Source organism: Gavialis gangeticus, unplaced genomic scaffold (assembly GCF_001723915.1).
Source record: "Gavialis gangeticus isolate Ggan-Ray unplaced genomic scaffold, GavGan_comp1, whole genome shotgun sequence".
Lineage (NCBI taxonomy): Eukaryota > Metazoa > Chordata > Crocodylia > Gavialidae > Gavialis > Gavialis gangeticus.
This window is the reverse complement of record NW_017729029.1, coordinates 51,681,835-51,692,804: the sequence shown is the minus strand read 5'-3', so window position 1 is coordinate 51,692,804 and position 10,970 is coordinate 51,681,835. Positions and strand designations below refer to the sequence as shown.

The window sequence follows — 10,970 nt, the reverse complement described above, 5'->3', positions numbered from 1 at the left end:
CCTCGAAGGCACAGCAGACGTGTGGGAAAGGGCCCCGCGGGCCGGCGGCTACACCAGCTGTCAAAGACGAGACTTTCGCAAAACATGTCTCGCGTGGGAAAGCCCCTCTAACTTTTATCCCCACCACGACTTGTCCCCATGGAAGATGGCCCCCCGAGTCGTCCTTGCCTCTCCTGGGCATGCCGTGCCATGCCACGCTGCCGGTCTTTTTCCGGTAGAGGATTACTGGATTTTCCTCGAGAGGAGCTGAATTAGGGATTTCCTTCTCCAAAATAAGGTTTTCTTTCTTTCTTTCCTTACCCCCCAAATGTTTCAAGCATGCCCTGCCACCTCCTGCTCAAAGAACTCACTTTCCACATTTGTTCAGGTCTCCCGCGATCTCCAAGGCCTGATGCGAGAGAGATGATACTGCTTTCATTTGAGGCTCGCACTCCGATTCGGGGATGTATGTGGTAGCCGTGTTGGTTTGAGCCCCAAAGAAATGCAAAAATCAAGAACTCTTGGTGCTCTAAAATGATCTTTTTGCATCCTCTGAAGTGCGCAGGCGCACGCACGCCGTCACGCAGATCCCCATCCCTCTCTCGCCATTCCCCTTCTCCCATCGTTAATTAGAAACCATCATCCTGTTGGTTTGCCAGCGCTGAGAAACTCTTCAAGGTCCGGTTGCTTCGTGTGGTTGCGCACTGGATTATTCTCTTCTCTGAGCTTCCTCTCTAAATATTTAATAATATGATTTTTATTTTTACTTTTTTTTTATTCAGTAGTGGTCTGTCGCGCTGATGCTTTGTGGTGGACGCATTGCAAGTTAATTTTCCATAGTTTTCAACTGTTTGCGTGCAACTCGGTCTTTAAAGGACGTTCAGATTTCATCGTGGGTATGATTTCAGTGATACACAGCATCCTAGAACCGCTAAACATCATTTTTAGTAGAAGTACTGATGTTCATTCCCTAAAAAGGCAGGCGTGTTCAGATGTGCTAGCTGTTCTTTTGGTGGGTCTTTATTTTTCTTGTCTGTTTTGTTTTATTGGGGGGAGGGGGAGTCTGACACCTGAGACACCTTGCACAAGGGGGTTTCTTCTACCTCGCCGCCTTCATACAAGATGCAGATCTTGTGGCGCAGAGCAGGTGTCTAATCCCAGCCGTGGTACTTCAGCAGGTCAAAATATTTATTGTAATGCCTTGAACACAGCGTGGCTCTTGTCTTCATGCAGAAAGCGGTGCTCCTGCGGGGGTCCAAATTTGGCCAAGTTCACCTATCATGAGAAAAACCAAACATGTTATGACGACCAGCCACATCACAGAAGATGCCTTCCTACTTCCTTAAGGCTATCACGATTGATGCCAATACAAAATTGTCTTTTGGGGTTTTCTCTGTAACATGATGGGACTTGTTAGCTTTCTCAGTTTCTCCTCCTTGTTCGCTGGGTGCTTGTGCTTGGCTTGGCCTGTCTTGTTTGTATGAGCTAACCTAAGCTCACTTTGCACTTTTTTACATGTCCTGCTCTATTCCTATACCTACGTATGCTGGTGGATGTAACGTTGTTTGGTGCTGTGCAAGGGTCGTGCAACCGTTTACGGACTAGAAGCTGCATACATGGCATGTGAGCCAAGCTGATGAAAAGAGCCTCGGGCCAGAACTGGTTCTGGAAGTTCTGCACGTCTTTCCTTTGCTTCCACAAGCAAAGGTGGGAGAAACTTTCTCCGTGGCAGAACAGTCATTAGCGTGCTCTAAAACCAGATCTATCACAAGTACTGTGTGGCTAATTTCGTATCTCTTTGATGTCAGAAAGTATGAAAATGGGCTTTATTTAAAAGGGCTCTTCACCAGCATGCAGTTTTTTCATGGTGGCTTGGAAAGCTCTTTCAGTAGAGTTCATGGGTAATTCTGGTAACATTAGATGCTAAAAGTGCTGTTTTTCTATTTATTGATAGCACATCCATGGTGGATGAGAGTAGAACAAAGTAATGGGATGAGTAAACAAGAATGGATGAGAGTTTAGGTCAACTGAGGAAGAAATAAAATGGAGATTTGTTTTTCCTCTAAAAATGATACCTGTTATCTCTCAGAAGCATTGCCTCTGAGACGCACTGGTAGGAAGGTAAAAAGAAAACTGCATCATCTGAACTGCCTTCTGGTTCTTCCCCCTACTTCACTTTCTACCCCCCTAAAAAAAGTGGACAGTGACTTTTCCTCTTTGAAATTATGGCTGGAAAAATCCTTCATTGGTTTACTGTTAGGGTAGAAGAAACTTTCCTTAGAGAATTCTGGTCATCCATTAATTTCTGTAGAATTTAACATCACTTAAAAGAAATCAGGGCTGCTTGCAGACATTGTGGGGGAGAAATCAGCTATCCTTATTTATTATACACCAAGCCTGCTTTCAATTACAGTCTAACAGCAAATTTTTTTTCAAATTAACCTATAATTTTGGTCATTGCGGGGGGGGGGTGGAAATATATATTTTTTTTGTTTTTGCATTTTCCATTTTGTAGATGTATCTTGTCAGGAAAAAAATGAAATGCATTATTGCTCTCTTCTTATACCTTTAGAAGATCTTTCCTTGGTGCGAGTCTTAACATAAAGTAAAAAATACATCATGTTCCTTCTGTTCTTTCATTGTCTGAAAGAGCTTATACTTTTCCCTGAAGGGTCTAAGATAGGATCAGTATCTCAAAAAGAAAATATATTTCAAGGAAAAGAAATGCTAGGAATGAAATTAAATATGAAATTATGTAAAATATTCAAGGTGCAGTTGCATAAATTTGCACATAGCCATGCACTTCAGGGCACTGAGCTGGCTAAATACCTTTTAATCTAGGCCAATATGCTGCTTTTAAAGGAAAACACTGGCAGTTTTTCATAAATTTGCACTTCCTTGAATTCAACTAGGTCCAGATTCAGATTTGTGTATTATATTTTTTGAGTACAGCTTAAAATGTTGATGAATCGCAGTGAAATCTAAATATTTCTTTGAGCTTGAAATTAAAATAGTGACACGAAAAAAATAAAACTAATAAATGCGGAGAAGTAAAAATAATTTATGGCTGCAAGGGGGTATAAAATTGCAATAATTTATCATGCTCCAGAACTGAGTGGTAACTAATGCACCTAGTTGATAGTCTCTTTCAGTATATTTTACCTTTTCAAATACTGCATCACTTCTCTGTTTGACTATCTCATCCCTTCTTTTTTTTTCTCCCTTCCTCTAACTACTGCACCCACCAGCTTCATTTTTCTGTCTCCTGCATGCCCACCTGTTACTTTGAGAGTCCACTGCCTCTCCTTACTTCTGGTTTAAAAAAAAATAGACAAAAAGCAGGGTCCCAATTTTAGCCTTTCTTTTAACTCTTCCCTTTGTATTTTCTGCATGCTTCCTTGTTTCTATCAATACTTCTTCAACTTTTCCCTTACCAGCCCTCCTTTACTGGTTCACCTAGATTTCGTTGAGTTTTAACATCAGAAGACAGCATTATGATTTTCTACTCTGATATCCTGCAAAACACAGTATTTGACTGTTTACCAGTGACTGGTTTCATCTACTATGATTGTGAGCTTGGGATTGCTGTGGATAGGTAAAACTGTGCATTTGAATTGACATGGTAGGTGCTTAAATTGCAAGTTTTCTTCTTTGGCTTAATTAGTTTGAAGTTGTTTGGTGGAAAACTTCCCATTTATATTATCGTATAACAAAACTGTGCCTTTTAGGCCGAAGTTTTCAGAAGTGGTTAATGATTTTGGATATGTGAACTTTAGGGCATCTAACTTGAGATGGCTGAAAGTAGCCTAATTACTCTCCCCCTCACTGTATGTGAGTACTTAACGTGTACTGAAAAATCGGAGCTCTTTAAAGACTCTCCAGTATAGTATGCAGAATTATTGGTCAGCTTTTAAAATCTGGGTATTAATCTTCATATATTTGGAATCTTTCATAATTAGGGACTTCTCAGTTGGTAGTTTGGGAGAAGGAATAGAACATATTTTCTTTCAGGTTTCTTACCCTGTAGCTGTGATTTGATAAAAGCTGCTGATGGTAAATTGTTTCTGCAGCTTTGATTCCTTAACTATATTGAAGATAGGGGTTACGTTTTACCTTCCTTTGGGAAGTCTATTCCCCGGCTATTGCAGGTAACAATGTCATGTAACACTTTTCTTAAAATGAACAGTCCACTCCCCAGGAAACTTTCAGACATGGGTACCCAGAATTCAGCACCAAAGCAGCCAGATTTTTATGCTCAACTACTACTGCTTAGACTCATTAAATGGGAGATGACTGCCACATGCCACAAAACATGGTCTTGCAGCAACTAGTAGGACAGGGCAGTGATAAATGAATTATTTTGTATCGTGGGAGGTTGCCATAGTAGCTGTGTACACATACAATGTTTCTTCCCCTTTTGTAGAGCTTGTCAAACAGGATTTGTTGTTGGTCGCAGGTCAGCACCCTGCAGGTCACTGCACCCACAGCAAGGAAGAAGCTGAACACTTTAATTCATCTGATGAAGTGAAATTCTACAAATCTAAATTTGGGAGCATTCCCTTTTTTAGAAATGAAAATGGTAATACTGGGTGTGCACAACTTAAAATAGACTGCCACAGGAGCCTACGAGCTTCTAAGTTAATTTTGGATTTGAAAACTCTCCAGACTTCTTAACTGGGATTTTGATGATGAAATCATAATTAAGGCTAGTTATGTGTACACGTAACCCTGTTAATACATATAATACGAAGGTACATGCTTTTAAAATCAGTCTTCCCGTTGCATGTTTTGAACATATCTTTTTTTAAACCAAAATGTAGGTAGCAGTTTAAGTGGAAAAGGCAACAGGTGCAACCTTAGTTAGCACTTATGGTACAATATCCTAATCAGGATTAATCATCAAATCCTAAAAATTGACTGATATGCTGTAATATTTTCTTTTTAATTTTAAATGAATATTCATTTTAAAATTTTCTCTTGCATTATAACAAGAGCTCTATTTATATGTATTCATACACAATTATAGAAATGCATATATTCATACACTTAGTGACATGCTGATTTCCCTCTTGTGGTCCGTCCCTCCATATGTTTTGTATTAATATGGACAGTATTGAAGTCCTACTTCTCACTTCTTAATTTGAGGTTATGCATGTTAACACTCCATGATTACGTGGTGCAGAAACAGGCTCATTAGGAAGTCAGCCTCTCTTCATTTTTTCCCCCTAGAAGTGTAAGCTCCCTCTCTGCACCAGGCCACGGATCCAGCTGTGGCTGCCCTGCCTGCTACTCTGTGGCTCTAAGCAGTGTCTGCCTCTGCTGTTCTGCTCCCCACACCTGTGCCCAGGCCTCAGCAATCCCCATGCCCCTCCTGGGAAACCCCAGACAGGCTCAGGGACTGGGCTGGGCTGGGCCTGCCTCTGCCTGGGCAAGCCCCCTTCCCTTCCAGGCTAGGCTGCCCCTGCACAGGCTGCTTTAGTGGGTCGGGGGGCTCCAGGCCTGGTTCTGGAGACTACTTCTACCTAGAGTGTCCCCTCCTCCCCATCTTTCTCCCTTATACACATCCCCTGGCCCATCACACACTCTCACACACCCTGCTGCCACCTCCCCCCACTTGCCTCCCCCCAAGCCCATCACAACTCCCTTGAGTGGTTCCCAGGACCAGAAGCCCCCCCTCAGGGCTGGCAAAGCACCAGGCCAGGCAGGGCAGCATACCATGTCACTCTTCTCCCCTCCCCTCCCCTCCCTGTGTCCTGCTACACAGTGCGCCCCCAGCCATCACCTGTAGTGCTAACCCCAGCAGAGCTGCCAGGAGCCGTGCAGCTGTACACCAGCGGGATATGGTGTGGTGAGTAGCAGGGCAGCAGCCACCGGCACAGTGGATGGGCACTGCTCGCCCCTAACACCCTGGCCCCTGGGCACCACCCTGGCTGGGCAGCACCCAAAGCTGCGGTCCCCAACCCTGCCCCAACGGCGCCTGGCCTGGTGGGCAGGGGCACAACACGTACTCCCTCCCTCCCTCCTTCACTGAGCTACTGTCACTGCCCCAGCTGGGTAGTGCCCCCAGCCTGAGCCCATCTGGGATGAGCCACAGCGAGATAAGGCAGCCTGCACCTGCCCCAGCTTTGGCCCATGGCACAGGACAGGGTGATTGCCACCCCAGCCCCCCCGGCAGCACAACCCTTGCCTGACCCACAGGGGTCTTCCCCAGCCCTTTTGGAGAGGGCCCCCAGTGCCTCCCCTCTTACCCCCCAGGCCCCAGCCCCTGAAGGTGGCAGAGGGAAAGCGAGTGTGAGCCAGCCCTGGCTAACCCAGGTTCTCAGGCATTGCCCCTGTCCCTGCCGCTTATCGTTTCCCACTTTTCTGTAAGTACTTCTCACAGGCTGGAACTCTGCCGGTCGGTAGAGAGCTGTTTGCAGTAGGGGCAAACCCACGTTTTCCCCCTTCAGGAAAATACTTCTCCCTTAAAGGGGAAGATCCGTGTTTTTCCACAAGAAACCTGGATCCTTGCTTATGACCAACTAACTATGTGTGTTATCCTTAGTAATGAAAACAGACAAATAACAGTACAAGCAGTGGTAGAACATGATCAAACCCAAAATAATACAAATATTCTAGAGCAAGTAGTTACCATTTTGCAGGTCATTTTGAATACATTTTACACATAGGGGAAAAGTGTGATCAGCACGGATGGCTTATTTGCCTTTGGGACTTTTTCAAACACTTCCAAGTTCTGGGGTTTTTTTGCAAAAGAAACCAGATGAAGTTTCACTTACTCTGAATTACAGTATCAAAATGCCTAGGTTTTTTTTTTGTTGAATTTAAGCAGGCGACTCTTACTTGATTTTTAACACAGTTCTGAATCTATTTAAGATAAATGGCTTTAGAGCACTAGAGAAAATGGAGTAGGAAACAAAAATAGGCAGGCCTGGCACTCATTAGAGGAACAGGAGTATGGGAGGGGCAAGGGCTAGTTATGGCAAAGAATTGGATTGCTAGCCTCGGGGAAGTCAGAGTCTTCGCTTCCTCAATCTCTGAAGTTTTTGTTACACATTTACACTGTTGTGCTGGAGCCTGTGTAGACATAACAGAGGGGCTTTAAGCTCTTGAGATCTTTACTGCTCAGCTGTGGTGGCATGGTGCTCAGCATGAGCTGCAAAAGTAGCTTGAGAAGCCAGATGCCTTTTTTTTTTCTTGTACAAAACACCTCTGAATAAGATACTTACCTTGTTTTCCTTCATTCTGCCTTTCAAAAACAGATATTTCCTTGAAAATGTTGGTAAGTGACAGCAAGTAACTGAGTAGCGGCAGTGAGGAGCTCAGCATGCTTATTGTGCTGCTCCATGTGGAGCACATGCAGCCTTATTTTGCTCCCCGCTTCCTACCCTGCCACTCACGTTTCCAAAAAATTGGGTGTCAAAGCAACTAAAAAAGTTATTTAAAGTATTTAAATACCTTTTAAGAGTGTTAATCTTAAAATGTCTAATTTCTTGCAAGGATTTGATAGGGTCATCTCTTTTATTGGACTAACTATGTAGTTGGGCTAAAGTTAGACAAGCTTTTGAATTCCAGACATTCTTTCTTGCAGACTTTATGATGGCTTTGCATTATAAACATAAGCAGTTTGAGAATAACAGTAAAAGATCTAAAAAATAAATTTAGTTTTAAAATTAGGCATTCTCTTCCATGTGGGTGGAGCTAGAAACAAGCCTGGTAGAAAATATTGGTTAATCTCTGTAGTGGTTGGGACTAATTTTCAGAATTTGAAAGACATTCCAGGATCTGGTAAAAACCATTTTTTCTGTTGTACTCATCAACTTTCGTACCTGCTAGACCAAGGGGGAAAAATGATCGGTAGAATTCATGTGACTTGCTAATGTTAAGGCCAAGGAGTAGACTTCTAATGCCTGAAGTGATAGACCTATATGTTACATACTAGAGCACCTTGCTTCAATATTTATGGCTTGAGCCACAAGTGAAACAGAAATACCATTTAGAGATTTTTATAAAGTGCTTTGAAATCTGCAGTGGTCCCGTGGCGCACGCATCCATGTGAGTATGGTAAAATCTCCAGCATCCCCGTGGTAAGGGGACTGGCAGTTATGTAAAAATAACCCAGCAAGGGTTTTCAGATAACTCATAGTGGGCGGGTGGCGGCGGCACGTGGTGGGGAGGGCAGGTGGCAGCAGGCACGCATCAAGCAGTGGCAGTGCTGGGTAGTAGGTGGTGACAGCAGCCATCAAGTGCGAGTTTCCCCCCCTCACCCCCCTGTGTCTGGTCGGCCAGAAATTCCGGTTAGTGAAGTGTGCTAGTTAGTAAAATCCCGGATAACAGGGATTTTACTTTAGTGGGTTTTTTTTAATTTTGACATGTCAGGTATTTAGAAAACTTCTTATAATTACTGTTTACTTTGCCCAAAACATTGTCTAATAAAAACCCTGGTAATGTTATCTCTTAATAGAGAATATTTGGATATCTGAATGGGGATATTAAAATCTCCTTTCCCATATGTTACCACTTCTGACTTCACAATCTCCTGCTCCTGTGCCCCGGTCTTATTTTTGGCACAAGGCAGTCTATTGTAGTGATTCTCAGCCATGGTGGCACAGGCTGCCACGTAATATTTGCACTAAGTGGTCAAATACCTACACACGATTCACAAGATAAACCGAGAGTTTTCTTACAGGAATCTACAGCACCAGAAACATTCAGACCTGTTGTGGTCTTTCTGAGTTCCTTGTAAGAGAGAGAATTATTGAATTACTCTTCCATGGTCAAAAAATGAGTGAAAGCTAAACCTTGGCATTTTCTCAGGGTTGCCCTGAGTTTAGCCAGGCATGTCTTGAATCTAAAATATTGAAAACCACTGGGCTCTCATAGTAAATGTGTCTAAATAGTTCCACTAATTTGTTTTCTTTGGGTAGACACTTCTCCTAACAATTTAATACACCAAAATCTTAACAATAGGCGCTTTCCTTAAGGAAAAAATAACTCGGTGAAAACCAGATCATGGAGAACTTTATGATGGCTTTCTTTATTGTCCATGGCAGCTAGTCTGCAGATCACAACAGGCCTCTTCCCTGCCGTTCCAAATAAAAGTTTGAGGGCGCATGATGATCTACAAGAAATCTTGACAGAGGATTGACCATGATCCATTGATTCAAAAAGTTTGGGAAGTAATATCAAAGACTAAAAATATCTGCTTGCCAAGGTGACAGGATAAAAAGCTCTTGTGAAAAGATCCAAATGCTAGGAGCCAGGAGATTTAAAATTCTGTGATCTGAAATGGGTGAATAGTTGTACCCCTTAAGCCAAGCCAGAAAATTACGCAGGGCCTCTGGAAAAGTCAGATGAACAAAGCTAAGCTGAGCAGAGCTTACCTGGAGAAATGATCGTCAGAAAAAAGTCCACATTTGATTCAGCACCTACTCTAGCGTATCTCAAAGAATTTTGTCTCACCACGTGCCCCCTTTGTAAAAATAAAACAAGCACTCCAACCGCGGCACGGCTTTCAAAATTGCCTCTGGTCTTTGAAAATAAAGGCTTTTACACTTTGAAACATTGGCTTTTTAGCAAGCGTGCTATTAAAACGATTTTTCGTAAGCGTTTCAACTGTTAGTAACTGCTTTCCTGCTTGATAGTTGTAGCTGCACGACTGCAAAGTGAACTTCAGCAAAGTGACACGAGAACAGTTCATGTGTCAATGGGTACAGTATGTTCTGCACCGTACTCATATTTCAAGATCAAGTGCATATTAAGCTACAGCATTGTTCTTGCAGTTAAATGTGAGTTGTAAGAGCGTGAGGCTGTACTTCTCCTTCTGATGCAAAGGATACACTTGTTTTACTTAGGCTTGTGACGTGGAAAAAGGAAAGCATTAAAAATAAGTCTGTGCTTATCCCCATCTGTCCTGAACATATGATTGTTTCTGTCCTTAATCCTCATCAAAAGTACTTGAAAGGAAAAGTAGGCACTTGTCATAGAATTGTTGCATCTCAAAGTCGCATTGGGAATGTGATGGTGTCATATGAAATCATGCCTGTTACGACTTGTCAGTCAAATCAAAATTGGTTTCATTTACAAATCACAGTTTACAGTTCTTCAGTTTGGATAATTTTCTCATTTATTTCTAACATTTTCTGATATCAATCTTTGGTTTTTCTGACAATTGTAAAGAATGAAAAGTTTTTAGACATTGACTGCAAATTGGTATCTTTTTTCCCCCCCCAAAGTAGGAGTTTCCGTTTGCCTAATTCTTTCATATATTTAAAAGTAGGATTAATGTTGGCTAAACTCCAGGAAGTAAGTTCTGTTAAAAACAAGTTTTGTTCAGTTCATGCATTATTAGATATTTTGCATTGGAAAACTTGATGCAGTGTAGATTAAAATGTGCTGATTAAAATGGTTCATCAAGACTTAACTGTTGAGTTTTGTCAGCTTTCTTTTTTTTATATTTATAAAATAGGCCTAGCTATCCTGTACACACACAATTGACTCTCTGAATTCAGGCTGGCTAACTGGTTTGCATGATGAAGTATTATGCCACAGCTGTTAGATGGGGGCTTGTCTTTTTTCTTTAATGTATGTATCTCAGCAATTAATTTTTTAATTGACCTTGTGCTTCCGTAGGATAAGGTATTAAAACTCAACTAACAGAAAAGTACAGAATTACTTATTTTCTATAAAGCCTTTTTATAGAAATGTACTTTTATGCAGTAGTGCAATTTTAATTTCCCTTTTCCTTTTTTTAAAAGTAATTTGAATACCATTGTGTTATGGAACAATGAGTTCGAGCACAAGCCTCAAAGCAAATGTGCTGCATAAGTAGGAAGTCACTTGAATGCCACGTGTTTGAAATGGAGAGATGTGTGTTAAGTTATGAGTGTTGTCTTCTCTCGGGCAAAAAAGTATTCAGAGAGAGAGCAGTATTATTGAAGAGAGTGTCACACTGGAGGCTCTTTAAAATTTAAATGGAGTATGTGAAGGACTAA

General features: G+C 42.0%; 1 protein-coding gene across 3 annotated transcripts in view; it reads left to right on the top strand.

Moving 5' to 3' along the window:
* The first annotated feature begins 253 nt into the window (after positions 1–253).
* XIAP (X-linked inhibitor of apoptosis) overlaps positions 254–10,970 on the top strand; it is a 44,864-nt gene continuing 34,147 nt past the window's right edge. The window contains exon 1 of one of the 3 annotated variants that reach the window (XM_019521574.1): positions 254–277. The gene's annotated coding sequence lies outside the window, so the exon portion shown is untranslated. The other 2 variants (XM_019521573.1, XM_019521572.1) reach the window with 2 other exon arrangements.